The sequence below is a fragment of the Hoplias malabaricus genome, chromosome 5 (assembly GCF_029633855.1).
Source record: "Hoplias malabaricus isolate fHopMal1 chromosome 5, fHopMal1.hap1, whole genome shotgun sequence".
NCBI classification, from domain to species: domain Eukaryota; kingdom Metazoa; phylum Chordata; class Actinopteri; order Characiformes; family Erythrinidae; genus Hoplias; species Hoplias malabaricus.
The window spans coordinates 15,241,882-15,254,534 of record NC_089804.1 but is presented as its reverse complement, the minus strand read 5'-3'; the positions used below and the strand labels follow the sequence as shown (position 1 = coordinate 15,254,534).

The window sequence follows — 12,653 nt, the reverse complement described above, 5'->3', positions numbered from 1 at the left end:
ATAAGATAGGGTCAACTGCCCAAGTGATGTCCTAAAGAAAGCTGTATGGCGATTGTTAGAAGACCTTGTGGAAGACCGGTGCACTGGGACGTTATACTGGAAACGCAGTCGGGCAGAAGGTTGTGAATATAGGAAAAAATAAACTGACATGTTTGAAGCTGATTAATCTCATAGACACTAAGAATCTGAAGGTTCTGAAACAATGGACGGAAACTTAAATAATAATAATCTTTCTGGAGTTTATATAAACAACTGATAATGCTTTTAAAGGTACTGGCCCAGACAATGTTACAGTAAGAGAGATATGGATGAATCATTGTATATAATACAGATTGATTAGTGTGGACCTTGGCAGGGGAAATTTTATTCTTCTAATTACACCAATATTTTTTGCTATTTTATTTGCTCTTTCCAACAAAATCTGTCATCTATGATTATTCCAAGGAATATAGTACATTATTTTATATTATACTGTGAAGTGTAAAGCTCTGGGTCCTCACGACTGTGTGGGACCAGGACCAGGACATGTGACCAACTACAGTAGCAGTAGACATTGTTCTAAATCGTAATTCAGAGACCTGCCGCCAGAGGCCGCCACACCGCTAGAAATGGCGTCCACTGCAAAATGGCCGCGGTAAAGTTTACCTGGGAGGAGAGTTAATTAAGTCGTCGCTGTTGAAGTGTGAGAGTGCGAATGAAGGTAATTCGAACGAAAATAAAACGAAAGTTCGGCAGTGAAGATCCGTCAGAAACGCGAAACAACATGTTAACTTTGGTAGAGGGGGAAAACTGGTGTATTGTATTTCCAATTAAGTTTACCACGCATTTGAAGAACGAGGCGTGAACTGCAGACTCTATTAGGGTTCACAGGGTTCATATTTGACGACGTCCAATTTAAAAATATCTTTTATATGGAACACCGCAGAGTCGACACGATTGGGCCTAACGCTGAATAACACCAACCCCAGGGAAAAACACTTGCATAAACTCTGTTTCTGTGGTGTTTTGGATGTTGCCAGGGGTTAATCGGCTCTGATAAAGCGTGGAGCTTCATTCAGCAGCTATGAACCTGTATTACTTTGGGCGACTTTTGCGCTGAGGAGCATGTTATGGCAGGGCGTAATTACACTGTGTTTGGGAACTCAGATCGAGCTGCTGCCAACACACACACGTTAAAAAAACACCTTGGGCCTGAGGCTAGGTAGACGGCCATCAGTGTCTGTCATCTCCCTCGCCCTCCCCCTTCAAACACTGTGCGCTTTAGGTCTTCTTCAGCTTTCTTCAAGGAGTTCTCTTTTCTTGTTCTGAGATTAAACAGATGCCAGCTTTGCTGACGGTGACGAGCAATTTAGCAAGTCCGTACGAAGAAGAGATTCACTAAAGCTTTGGAATGGCTTTGAGTCAGATAGCCCTAGAGAGAGAGAGAGAGAGAGAGAAAGTGAGAGAGAGAGGCAGAAAGTTGGAAAAGTGCAAACGTTATTTACAGGAATGGATTAAGGCCATTTTTAATTGGGCTGCCTTGCCGTTTGTAATTTACAGCTTCTTAAACCTGCTTTAAAACCAGTATGTTCTTGTTCATTTGCCTGTCAGCTAAAAATCATGAGTTTATTCGCTCAGACAAAGGCACCTTGGCTTTATTATGCTCTGAATTAAGGCAGGGCATTGTCACTGTGGTCATTGTTGTTGTGATATAGGACATAACCATATATTCTCAATTTTGTCAAAGCATTAGCCCATTGAAAATTGCTGGGGAGAGGAATACAGACTGGGTGTTGCATTCAAGTCATCCACAAATTCATATTCACTTGAAGAACTCGGTTCTCCTCAGTGAGTGTGTTTGCCCGAGGACCTAAGTGCTGGGACCGAAAGGAAGAGGGTCGTAAAAGGTTTCATGGCTGTTTCTCGATCCTGTGGCTATATGCAGGAAGTAGCAGCACTCTGATTTCAAATACATTTGTAGTATATTTATTTTTGGTTTATTTTGCCTATAAAATTAATGACTTAACTTCAGGAAGTGAGTTGAGCGGTGACATGGTGGTGCAGCAGGTAGGTGTCGCAGTCACACAGCTCCAGGGACCTGGAGGTTGTGGTTTCGATTCCCGCTCCGGGTGACTGTCTGTGAGGAGTTTGTTGTGTTCTCCCTGTGTCCGCGTGGGTTTCCTCCGGGTGACTGTCTGTGAGGAGTGTGGTGTGTTCTCCCTGTGTCTGCGTGGGTTTCCTCCGGGTGACTGTCTGTGAGGAGTGTGGTGTGTTCTCCTTGTGTCTGCGTGGGTTTCCTCCGGGTGACTGTCTGTGAGGAGTGTGGTGTGTTCTCCTTGTGTCTGCGTGGGTTTCCTCCGGGTGACTGTCTGTGAGGAGTGTGGTGTGTTCTCCCTGTGTCTGTGTGGGTTTCCTCCGGGTGACTGTTTGTGAGGAGTGTGGTGTGTTCTCCCTGTGTCTGCGTGGGTTTCCTCCGGGTGACTGTCTGTGAGGAGTGTGGTGTGTTCTCCTTGTGTCTGCGTGGGTTTCCTCCGGGTGACTGTCTGTGAGGAGTGTGGTGTGTTCTCCTTGTGTCTGCGTGGGTTTCCTCCGGGTGACTGTCTGTGAGGAGTGTGGTGTGTTCTCCCTGTGTCTGCGTGGGTTTCCTCCGGGTGACTGTCTGTGAGGAGTTTGTTGTGTTCTCCCTGTGTCCGCGTGGGTTTCCTCTGGGTGAATGTCTGTGAGGAGTGTGGTGTGTTCTCCCTGTGTCTGCGTGGGTTTCCTCCGGGTGACTGTCTGTGAGGAGTGTGGTGTGTTCTCCTTGTGTCTGCGTGGGTTTCCTCCTAAAAACACGTTGGTAGGTGGATTGGTGACTCAAAAGTGTCCGTAGGTGTGAGTGAATGTGTGTGTGTGTGTTGCCCTGTGAAGGACTGGCGCCCCCTCCAGGGTGTATTCCCACCTTGTGCCCAATGATTCCAGGTAGGCTCTGGACCCACCGCGACGCTGAACTGGATAAGGGTTACAGATAATGAATGAAATGAGCTGAGTTTTGCTGTGTTTATCTTTGCCTCGTGTGAGATAAAACATAAACAGGAGCCTTTAGGGACCTAATACGTTTGGTTTTATTGACTAAAACAAGCATTTTATTACTGGAATTATCACTGAAAAATATAGACGCAAAGACAGTTTGAGGAAGAATAGTCTTACAAGACGGTGGTGATGAAAAACTCAACCATGTCAGAAAGTCATGTGGACATCAGAAATTACACTTATGACTGAAAGTTCTGAAAGTTGAAGTGAACTTCACTCGAGAATCTTTAACATGGTGGTATATATATCATCAGTTGTTGAGCAATGACAAAGCCTGCTGACTCTGGTTTCTCTAAAGTGCTGGTGGTGATAGGAACCAGGGCTTGTGATGTCTACAGCACAAATATAGCATATTTTATTTACTGCTGAAAATGACCAGTTAACTCACACTTTAATCATTTACAAATGTAAGGTTGTGAAATAATGGGAAGTCTGAAAGAACAAACAAGCTGTTTTCTGGAGGACTGGCTTTCCTCACAATGCTCTGCCTTTATCTCAGCATATCTGAAATAATTTAGACCAAAACCAATTTGCAAAACTATTGTAAATCCATATGTGGGGCAGCAGCAGTGTACTCTGGACCATTTAATAACGTCCTATGATGAAATTGTGACATATGGGTCGTACCTCAAAATTAAGCCTCTATTTTTTTTATTATTATTCCCTACATTTTCAGAATGGAGCCTTTTACATCAAACCAATTGGCCTCTTAATGTGACGTCTTATTTTTTACCGAGTTGTTGTTGTTGAACTGGAACTACCCTATGATCTTTAGAGAACCTTAAATGAAACGTTGACTAAAAATACTCGTACTTTTAGAAACTCGTTCTTTGATGTGGCCCTTGTCTTTTTTCAACGGAGCAAATCTCAGGAATGCGGAATATTTTAGTGCATACCGTGTGTGTATCGTGAAAATGACTTCAAGTATCGTGACAGGTTTTTTTTGGCCGTATTGTCCACCCCTGCTCTGAATGGTAGTCTCTGAAAACACGTCTTTTTTTTCAAAAGGGGAGATTTTATTTGCTGAGGAGGAGGAGGCATGGAAAAGGCGACCTTTCCTCTGGAGCTCGCAGATTTGCCGTAATTACAGAATCACTTCCACATGTGGAGCAGGCTGCTTTTCTCTCTTTCTCTCTCTACCCCCCTCCGTTAGTGGCTTATTCCGTTCCCCCTGTCTTCTCCAGTTCACCCTAGCGCCTCAGCCCTGCTAGCAATTTTGAAAAGCCGCTGCTTTAACCGAGTCCAGCTTAATCAGAACATCCTGGTACTTTTGGCAGCGTCTCCGCTCGTGGTGATTCAATTAGGATGCGCATGCGCCGCGGAGTTGGAGGGCCGAGAGGACGGCCCTGAGAGAAAGGGAGAAACAACATGCCGAAAGAAGGAGGAAAGATAAAAGGAGAGACAAAAACAAGGTGTTTTTTTTTTGCTAAGCTGTTGAGACAAAGTGGGTGACTGCGATGGGGAGAGGAGGAAAACTGGATGTGAAGTAAAAGAGGGAAAAGAGATATGTGTAATTTTTTTTTTATGACAGAAGCGAGTTCAGAGAAGGTTCATTGTGACGTCATGCCTTAGCGAGGAGCGTATAGACAGGAGAGCCATTCACCTTTCATTGGACATATGTTTGAGGAAAGGCAGTGCGTTCGTTTTCATGTACTCTCTGGCACTCTCCATAGGGTTGTGGACAAATCTGTTTGGACCTTGGAAACACCCTACCAAATCCCTCTCATCCCCGTCCAGTACACACACCAGACCCTTTCGAGGCACATGTGTTGGCACGGGACGTGAAAGGACATGTGGTTTTCGTGAAAATCATGAATCGAAACGAGCCCCTATGCATGGTACGCACCATAACTAGCCGCCTCTGTTTTTTCTTTTTCCCTCCTCGGTCATTTCCCAAAGCTTCCTCTGTGTTGTATTGGGCCGTGTATGTTTTTACTTCATGACAGTTGGAGTCTAAATGTGTGCATTTGGCCAGGAAGGATGAATGAGCCCCTTCATTTCTCAGGATGTAGGTCTTAACTTTGAAACTGAAAACGGCTATTTTGTGTGTGTTTCAGAGTGAGGCTGTCCCAGTTTTGCCTGCCTCTCGTCCCCTGCATGTCTCTGTGCGGCACAAAACTTCACATGACATCAATCTGAATGCGAGGAAATAGTGATCTCATTACAGGCATCTTGCCCTTGATTAAAACCTGCCGCAGCCACCAGCCCCCTCCCCTCCTCTCAGCTTCTCCTCCCACTCCATCTTCCTTGTAGTTTTGATTTCGTTTTCCAACCAGGCAAACACTCTCTCTCTCTCTTTCCTTCTCCCTCCCTCCCTCCCTCCTAGACACAAATAAATACACAGTGGAAATGTTTTTGTTTTTCACATATTAGCATGTACCCACTGCTAATTATCCAAGGGGAAAAGTGACTCATGTTGCATGAATGAGATTGTGGGAAGAAGGCAATGAAAATACGTTTGGGACAGTAAGATAGAATGAAGGATGTCAGGGGGCATTATCAGGGTCGATGTCAAATCCCTGAGTGGGAAATGTGTCTGATGTAATGAAGCCATTATAGAACGGGGGGGGGGGGGGGGTAGTTTAAACAGAACCCAGTAGAAAATGAGGCAGATTCAGTATTTAAAGTAACACTAGGTTGTATTTCTACTTTAAAATCATTGTGCTGCAGGTCAATGACCTAGGCTCAGCACTACAGAAACTGCGCTATGTAACCTCTGGAGGTTGCATCACCCCCCTCCTCCTTGATTTCAGGACAGTTCTGTAAAAGTGATCTACTCTCTTCATCTGTAGGAGGCGCCCTGGAGCAAAAATGCCCAATTTTACCTCAGGTTCCTTTAAAGTCAGCAATGTGTAAAGCCATTTTGACAGAAGTGACAGTAGAGATGTAGGCAGCAGCACGTTTGTGAATGCTAACCCTATGTTCACACTAAGGTGTTGAGTCACTCATGGCACTCCAAGTTTGTATTGTGGGTGTCTTCAGGGCCACTCACAGTGTCGCTTCTGGCTGTGTACAGTGTGGGGAGCTCACGTTTTAACATCATAACACATCTGCATACAGTAGAGAAAAATTCAACTCGATTTGTCATTTTGACCTTGTGTCACTTGTCACCTGCCACCACTCTGTGGCTACAAATTGACTACCCATACAGTAAATGACTGTTCACCTTCTGTAGTGGGGGTGGGGGATAGCTTTAGGCTACGCAATATATTATTCGTTTATCGTTACCATGACACTTGTTTTCGCAGTGCTGATTTTTACTATGCAGTTGTACCCAAACATCCTCACTAAACACCTTTAGAACTGGCATTATGAGGAAATCTGGCTGATTTTGATACTCAAGTATGCATAAGAGTGAGTAAGTGTACGTTAAATTAATCAAAGCGAAGGAAAAATCAGCATCAGTAACAATGAAAACAGACTTAAGCCAAAATTAGCATAGGGCTGTAGGCAATTAAAATGGCAGCACTCGTGGTAGGAGGCTAAAATGTGAAAAATAATATTTTATTTGATAGCAGACTAAGGAAATTGCTATGTTATCATGTCTTTTCAGATGAGCTAATGTGCTAGCGCTATAGCTCACTGGCATGCCTGCAAACGTGGATGCAGGTGAGGACATGTTATCTTCTACATGGATTTTTTTTTTCACAGAGAGTGTTAATTAGTTTCCAGAGAAATACTTGTTTGTAGACCTGGCTAGCATACAGTAGTTAGCTTAGCATAGCAAGAATGCAGTGCTATATCTGCCTTCGCAGTGGCAGGGCACTTGTTTTGTGTAAGTAGCGGGTAATATCTTTTATATAATAAAGAATTTGAACACAACCATGTATCTGTACAGTGCTGTGTAAACATAACATGAATTTTACACTCATTTCAGCATTCCACTATGACACCTTGAATGATTTAGTGAATGTGTCCTTGAGTACTAATTTTTCACATGCTCAGTTTTGACAAGCCATTTTTTAACAGGTTATACATTATTCATTTGTCGTCTGCTGAATGTTTTGACACATGAAGATGAAAAATTCAGAACATTTAAAAGAATATGAATGACTGTTGACTTGGGACAACAACTATTCAATATTTATTCACAAAGATGTTCATTTCCAATGTCTCATTTTTTATGTTTAAACAGGATTGTAAAAAAGTCATGTCACAGCCAACAGCTCCAGGGTCCTGGGGTTGTAGGATCAGTCGGGTCACTGTGAGGATTTTGGTGAGTTCTCTCTTTGTCCGCCTGGGTTTCCTCCAAAACAAATAAAAACAACCCCCAAAAAATAAAATAAAATATAAATATATATATATATATTAAATAAAAAATACATGTTCCTCCCACAGTCCAAAAACACACGTTGGTAGGTGGATTGGTGACTCAAATGTGTCCATAGGTGTGAATGTGTGAGTGTGTGTTGCCCTGTGAAGGACTGGCGCCCCCTCCAGTGTGTATTCCCACCTTGTGTCCAGTGATTCCAGGTAGGCTCTGGACCCACTGCGACCCTGAACTGGATAAGGGTTACAGATAATGAATGAATGAATGAATGAAAAATACATTATTGATAGGGGGACTGGCTGTGCAGAAGTGTCATAGGTGTGAGTGTGAGTGAATGACTGAGTGTGTGAATGAATTAATGACTGTGTGATTCCCTGTGATGGACATGCCCAGTGTGTGTTCCTGCAGTGTGACCAATGATTCCAGGGAGGGTCTGGATCTATCGTGATCCTAAATAGGATGAAGCAGGTACAGAAAATGAAGGAAAACACATTCATTGTCGAGACCCAATAAAAATAATGAATAGTACAGTAATAAACAGATATAATAGTACAGTAATATTAACAGTAAATTAATTACCGTAAATATATTTACATAAAAGTAGATACATTTGAATCAATCATGTCTATATTTAATGTGTCTAGTATACATCTAAATGTACACACACACACACACACTATGGCCAAAAGTTATGGGACATTTGCTCATCCAACATTACTTTAAAAATAAAGAAGATTTAATAGAGTTTTTTTCTTTTTTGCTGCAGTACAAGCGTCTGCTCTTCTAAGAAGGCTTTACATTAGATGTTGAATTATTCCTGTTGAGATTTGATTGCGTTAAGCCACAAAAACCTTAATGAGGTCAGGTAATTATGTTAGCTCCCAAATGAACTGGAACTCCGCCCGCTCCAGAGTTCCAGTGCCGGAGGGCTTTATTCACCTTTAGCCCATGCTTGGAACTGAGCATAGGGATTTAGGCTCATGTGCAGCTCCTTCACAGCATTCTGTTTTTGTTCAGGCTTTTCTGTGATTAAACTAGCTGTGTGCGCCACAGTAAAACGTAGCCTAGGTCATGGGGACTGTGTAATACATACACAGATCACCCATAACATTATGACCACCACATTGTTTTTACACTCACTGTCCATTCTGTCAGCTCCACTGACCACACAGAAGAGCTTTTAGTTCTACAATTAAAAGCTGTAGTCCATCTGTTGCTCTGCATACTTTGTGTGCCCACTTTCACACTGTTCATCAATGGTCAGGACCACAACAGAGCAGGTGGATCATTCTCAGCGCTGCACTGATTGATGTGGTGGCTGTGTGTTAGCGCGTGTCGTGCTGATATAAGACACACCAGACACAGCAGGAGTGCTGGAGTTTTTTTTTTAACCCCTCAGTGTCACTGCTGGGTTGAGAATAGTCCACATACTAACAATATCCAATCAGCATCATCCTGTGGGAAGCGTCCTGTGTCCACAAATCTGCCACTGTCTCTGACTTTACGTCTACAAGGTGGACATCAATAAGGTAGGTGTGTCTAACAGAGTGCACAGTGAGTGGACACGGTGTTTAAAAACTCCAACACCCCTGCTGTGTCTGATCCACTTTCAACAGCACAACACACACTAACACACCACCACCACGTCAGTGTCACTGCAGCTCTGAGAATGATCCACCGCCTGTGGGTTTCCTGACCATTGAAGAACAGGGTGAAAGGGGGCAAACAAAGTATGCAGAGCAACGGGTGGACTTCGGTTTATTATTGAAGATCAACAAAGTTGTCCTGTGTGGTCATTTGAGCTAAGACAATGGACAATGAGTGTAGAAACCAGGAGGTGGTCACAATGATATGGTTGATCAGTGTATAGTGGGACATGGAGCAGTGTAACCATGTGCAGCTCTAGTGAGCACATAGAGAGAGAGAGAGAGAGAGAGAGAGAGAGCATTCATTTGGCACTGAGTGAGAAAGAGAGAGAAAGGAGGGGTGGTGCTTAGAGATAGCAGTCTGATCTGTCTTCATTATCCTGCACTCTGCAGCCTCCCAGACATGTGGATCATAAATCTCAGCCTCCAGCACACTCCACTGACTCTGAAACACAAACACTGCTAACCTCTGACCTTTCTACTACTCTACTGCTACTGACACTCTCACACACACACACACAATGTAGACACTTGCCCATTTACATGAAGACATCATGTACATTGAGATCATTAAGACCATGGTCTCACTAGTTCAGGTAAAGGAAATTATTTTCATTGTCATAAAAATGCTAGCATCTGAGGCTAGCATGGTACACAAAAAAAAAAAAAAAAAAAACAGACGCTCATGATGGATTTAAAATGTTGAAAATGGCTATTATTTGTTAGCAAATGTTCTCTCAGGACCAAGCACTGAAAGTGAAGTTTTGAAAATAGTAAATGTGCTCTGAAGTGTGGCAAAGTTAACCACTTCCTGTTGACTGTGTTCTGAGACCTGATGCCAGTCAGACCTGTGGTTGCCTTCTCTGCCAGTGCATTCAGCTGAGATAACTAGGTCATTATAGAGAAAAAAGATTTAGAATTTTTAGAATGTAAATTAATGTTCTTATGTACTTTCAAATTGCAATACTTTTTAATTCTACTCGGGTACATTTGTGAGAAAATGTATATAACAGGCCTGTTTCAGGAACAGATGGCAAGTTAAATGGTAAAATGTATAGTTAGTTGTTGACAAATTAGTTAGCCTAGACGTTGTAGTTAGCCTAGCATATAGCACTGTAGAGTGGTAAAGTTTTTATCAAGACATCTTGGTGTTTATACATGAAATTAAGTTTATAATTTAAAAATAATGGACTAGGTTTGAGTGGCAAGGCGATGATTGTTATCGACTGGAGGAGGTTTTCCCCTTGCTCCATTGTCTCTATTATTTTAACCATAGTTTCCATTGTGTTGTTTTGAACTTTACACCGAACATACATGCATTCCTGGGGTTAGAATAAACCACACAGTACTTAAAGGAAAAGTAGCTACACTGACCTTTACAAACACTTGTTGGAAAAATCTGCATGTACGGCAATCAATTTGGGCCAAAATCCTTTTAGAATCATGCACCTGGGCATGGAAAAACATTACGTGCCCACACTTAAGTTAAACATTTATTTACTGATTTTTTTGTGTGTGTTTAACTTGATTACATCATACATTAGTGACTTCATAAGCAGAAATGTGGGATTGGTTACACCTCTATTGCATCTAAAACATGTCCTAGCTTTTACAGTTATAATACGGTTCAGTTACAGACATTCACTTTCAATCTGGGTGTACACTACACAACTATATTTGTGAAATGGGGAGCATTGCAAAATTACATTAGTGTTTTACAGAAATATTAGATTTGTTGCGAGTGTGCAGGCATATGGCATTAAAACTAGGTTATTATAAAAATATCTTGAGTAAATTCACATATTGCAACATTACAGTATTCCTGCTATTTGTTGGTTTCCTCCAATTTGTCAAACAGCCAAGACTTTTGAAATGTCTGGACTTGTCTTGAGTTTGCTACTGTAGCCAATATGTAAACTAATGTAGCCTGTATAAATGAACATGCCTCATACACACAAACACACACTCACGATGGTTTAATAAATGAATTATCATTGGGCTTTATATGGTAATTTTTATGGTAAATCCAAATAAAGTATTTGTGTGGATTTATGCAACGTGTGGTAAGCTGTTATCTATAGAAATTGATAAATGTACAGGCAAAAGTCTAGTTATAAGATGGCTGCTGCTACACGTTTTTTTTTAGGTATGTGGCATGCTTTGTAATTTTTAGCAACATGTCATACAGTGTTAGTACCCAGATAAGCAAGTGTATTTCAGCTAACCTAACACCTAAGTGTGGTTTGAAGCGAGTGCAGGCATGTATTTAAGGTTTCCCTGATGCTAATCCATTGCTATATGTTTTCACAGGTTATTTATAGGATTAGTTTCTACTGCAAATCCAAAGAAGAAAAGTTTACAATCAAACTTGCAAACTAGGCTGTTGATGGCATTTGGGCTAAGGGTGAGATTTTGCCCCAAAATATATATATTTTACAGAGTTTCAATTGCTGAAAGACATTCACATCCAAACAGATCCTCAACTGGAACCTAGAGGCATGCCCAATAATGGTATGGTACCCAACTGCTACGAGGTGGCACTCAGAAAGGGGAACTAGTTAAGGTGTGTCTGTAATGAGGTTTTTGGGGTGTTTTTTTTTTGTTTTCAGTAAAGCCATTTCAGAACTACAGATTCAGGAACAGCCAAGGGCACACACCCAGAACCACAAACAGCCCAACACAGGGTGCTCTTTCGTGCAAGAGATCTAGCACAATCTACACCCAGCACAGATCTAAACCATATGAGCTCATACAGAAAGTGGCAAATGCAAAGGCACACCCTCTTCACCCACATTGAGGGGACTTCCTGTACTCTCTGCTTCATTTTTCATCTGTAAAATGGCACTAAAATCTGAAACCTCACAGACTTGCAGTTACTGTATTGTCCTGTATTTAATGTTTTTATAAATACTTTGAAAGTACTAACTACTACAACCATATGAATTTGATCAATTATTCAAGGCTACAGCGTGTTTTAGTGAAACACAAGGCAGTCGTGGTGAAAATTCTTCCCATGTGGAGATTTAACGGTGCTCAACACTGAAATATGCATTGTTACTGCCCCAAATTACTTAATTTATCCTGATTCTAGTGCTGTAATCCTAACTGTCAGCTGGAACTTGCCTGAGCTGTTCCTTATGAGGCTGCTCCACAGCCTAGTAGTGGTGGAGGCATTTGGCTTTGACAGCTGGATTATACTGTAGGTAGCTCGATGAAAACTCAAATTTGATGTAATTCCCTGTTTCTCAGTGACTTTCTGGGAACGATTATCCATATTGTCTCGTCCTAATTGGCTGATTCTCTCTTTCATTTGGTTGAAAGCGGAAATGATCCCAAACTGGAGAAATTGCACTTGGTTTTGCAACAAGGTTTGCTGCCATTGTTTTTATTTTATAAAATGAAGACTGACAGCTGTTCAGCAGCAGTTTACTGAATAGTGTGTAGCAGCCTAAATATAAATCAATACAGGTTTTCAGGTGAATGCCCAAAACTTCTGGAAAGATTCAGAGCAATTATTTGAACTGCTCTTGTCTAAAACGTAAACCCATTTTGAACGCATGATATACTCCTCTGTTTCCGGGAAAGTTGGGATTTTTTGTAAAACACAATTTAAAAAATGTGGGTTATTTTTTTGTTTGTTTGTTTTCTTTCAAGATTTTATGTAACAGAAAAATGTACAAAAAAAATAT

General features: G+C 41.7%; 1 protein-coding gene across 3 annotated transcripts in view; it reads left to right on the top strand.

Moving 5' to 3' along the window:
* Positions 1-607: 607 nt before the first annotated feature.
* The window catches only part of rarga (retinoic acid receptor gamma a), an 86,505-nt gene continuing 74,459 nt past the window's right edge, over positions 608-12,653 (top strand). The window contains exons 1-2 of one of the 3 annotated variants that reach the window (XM_066670595.1): positions 608-700; positions 7,184-7,264. The gene's annotated coding sequence lies outside the window, so the exon portion shown is untranslated. The remainder of the gene's footprint in view (positions 701-7,183; positions 7,265-12,653) is intronic. The other 2 variants (XM_066670598.1, XM_066670597.1) reach the window with 2 other exon arrangements.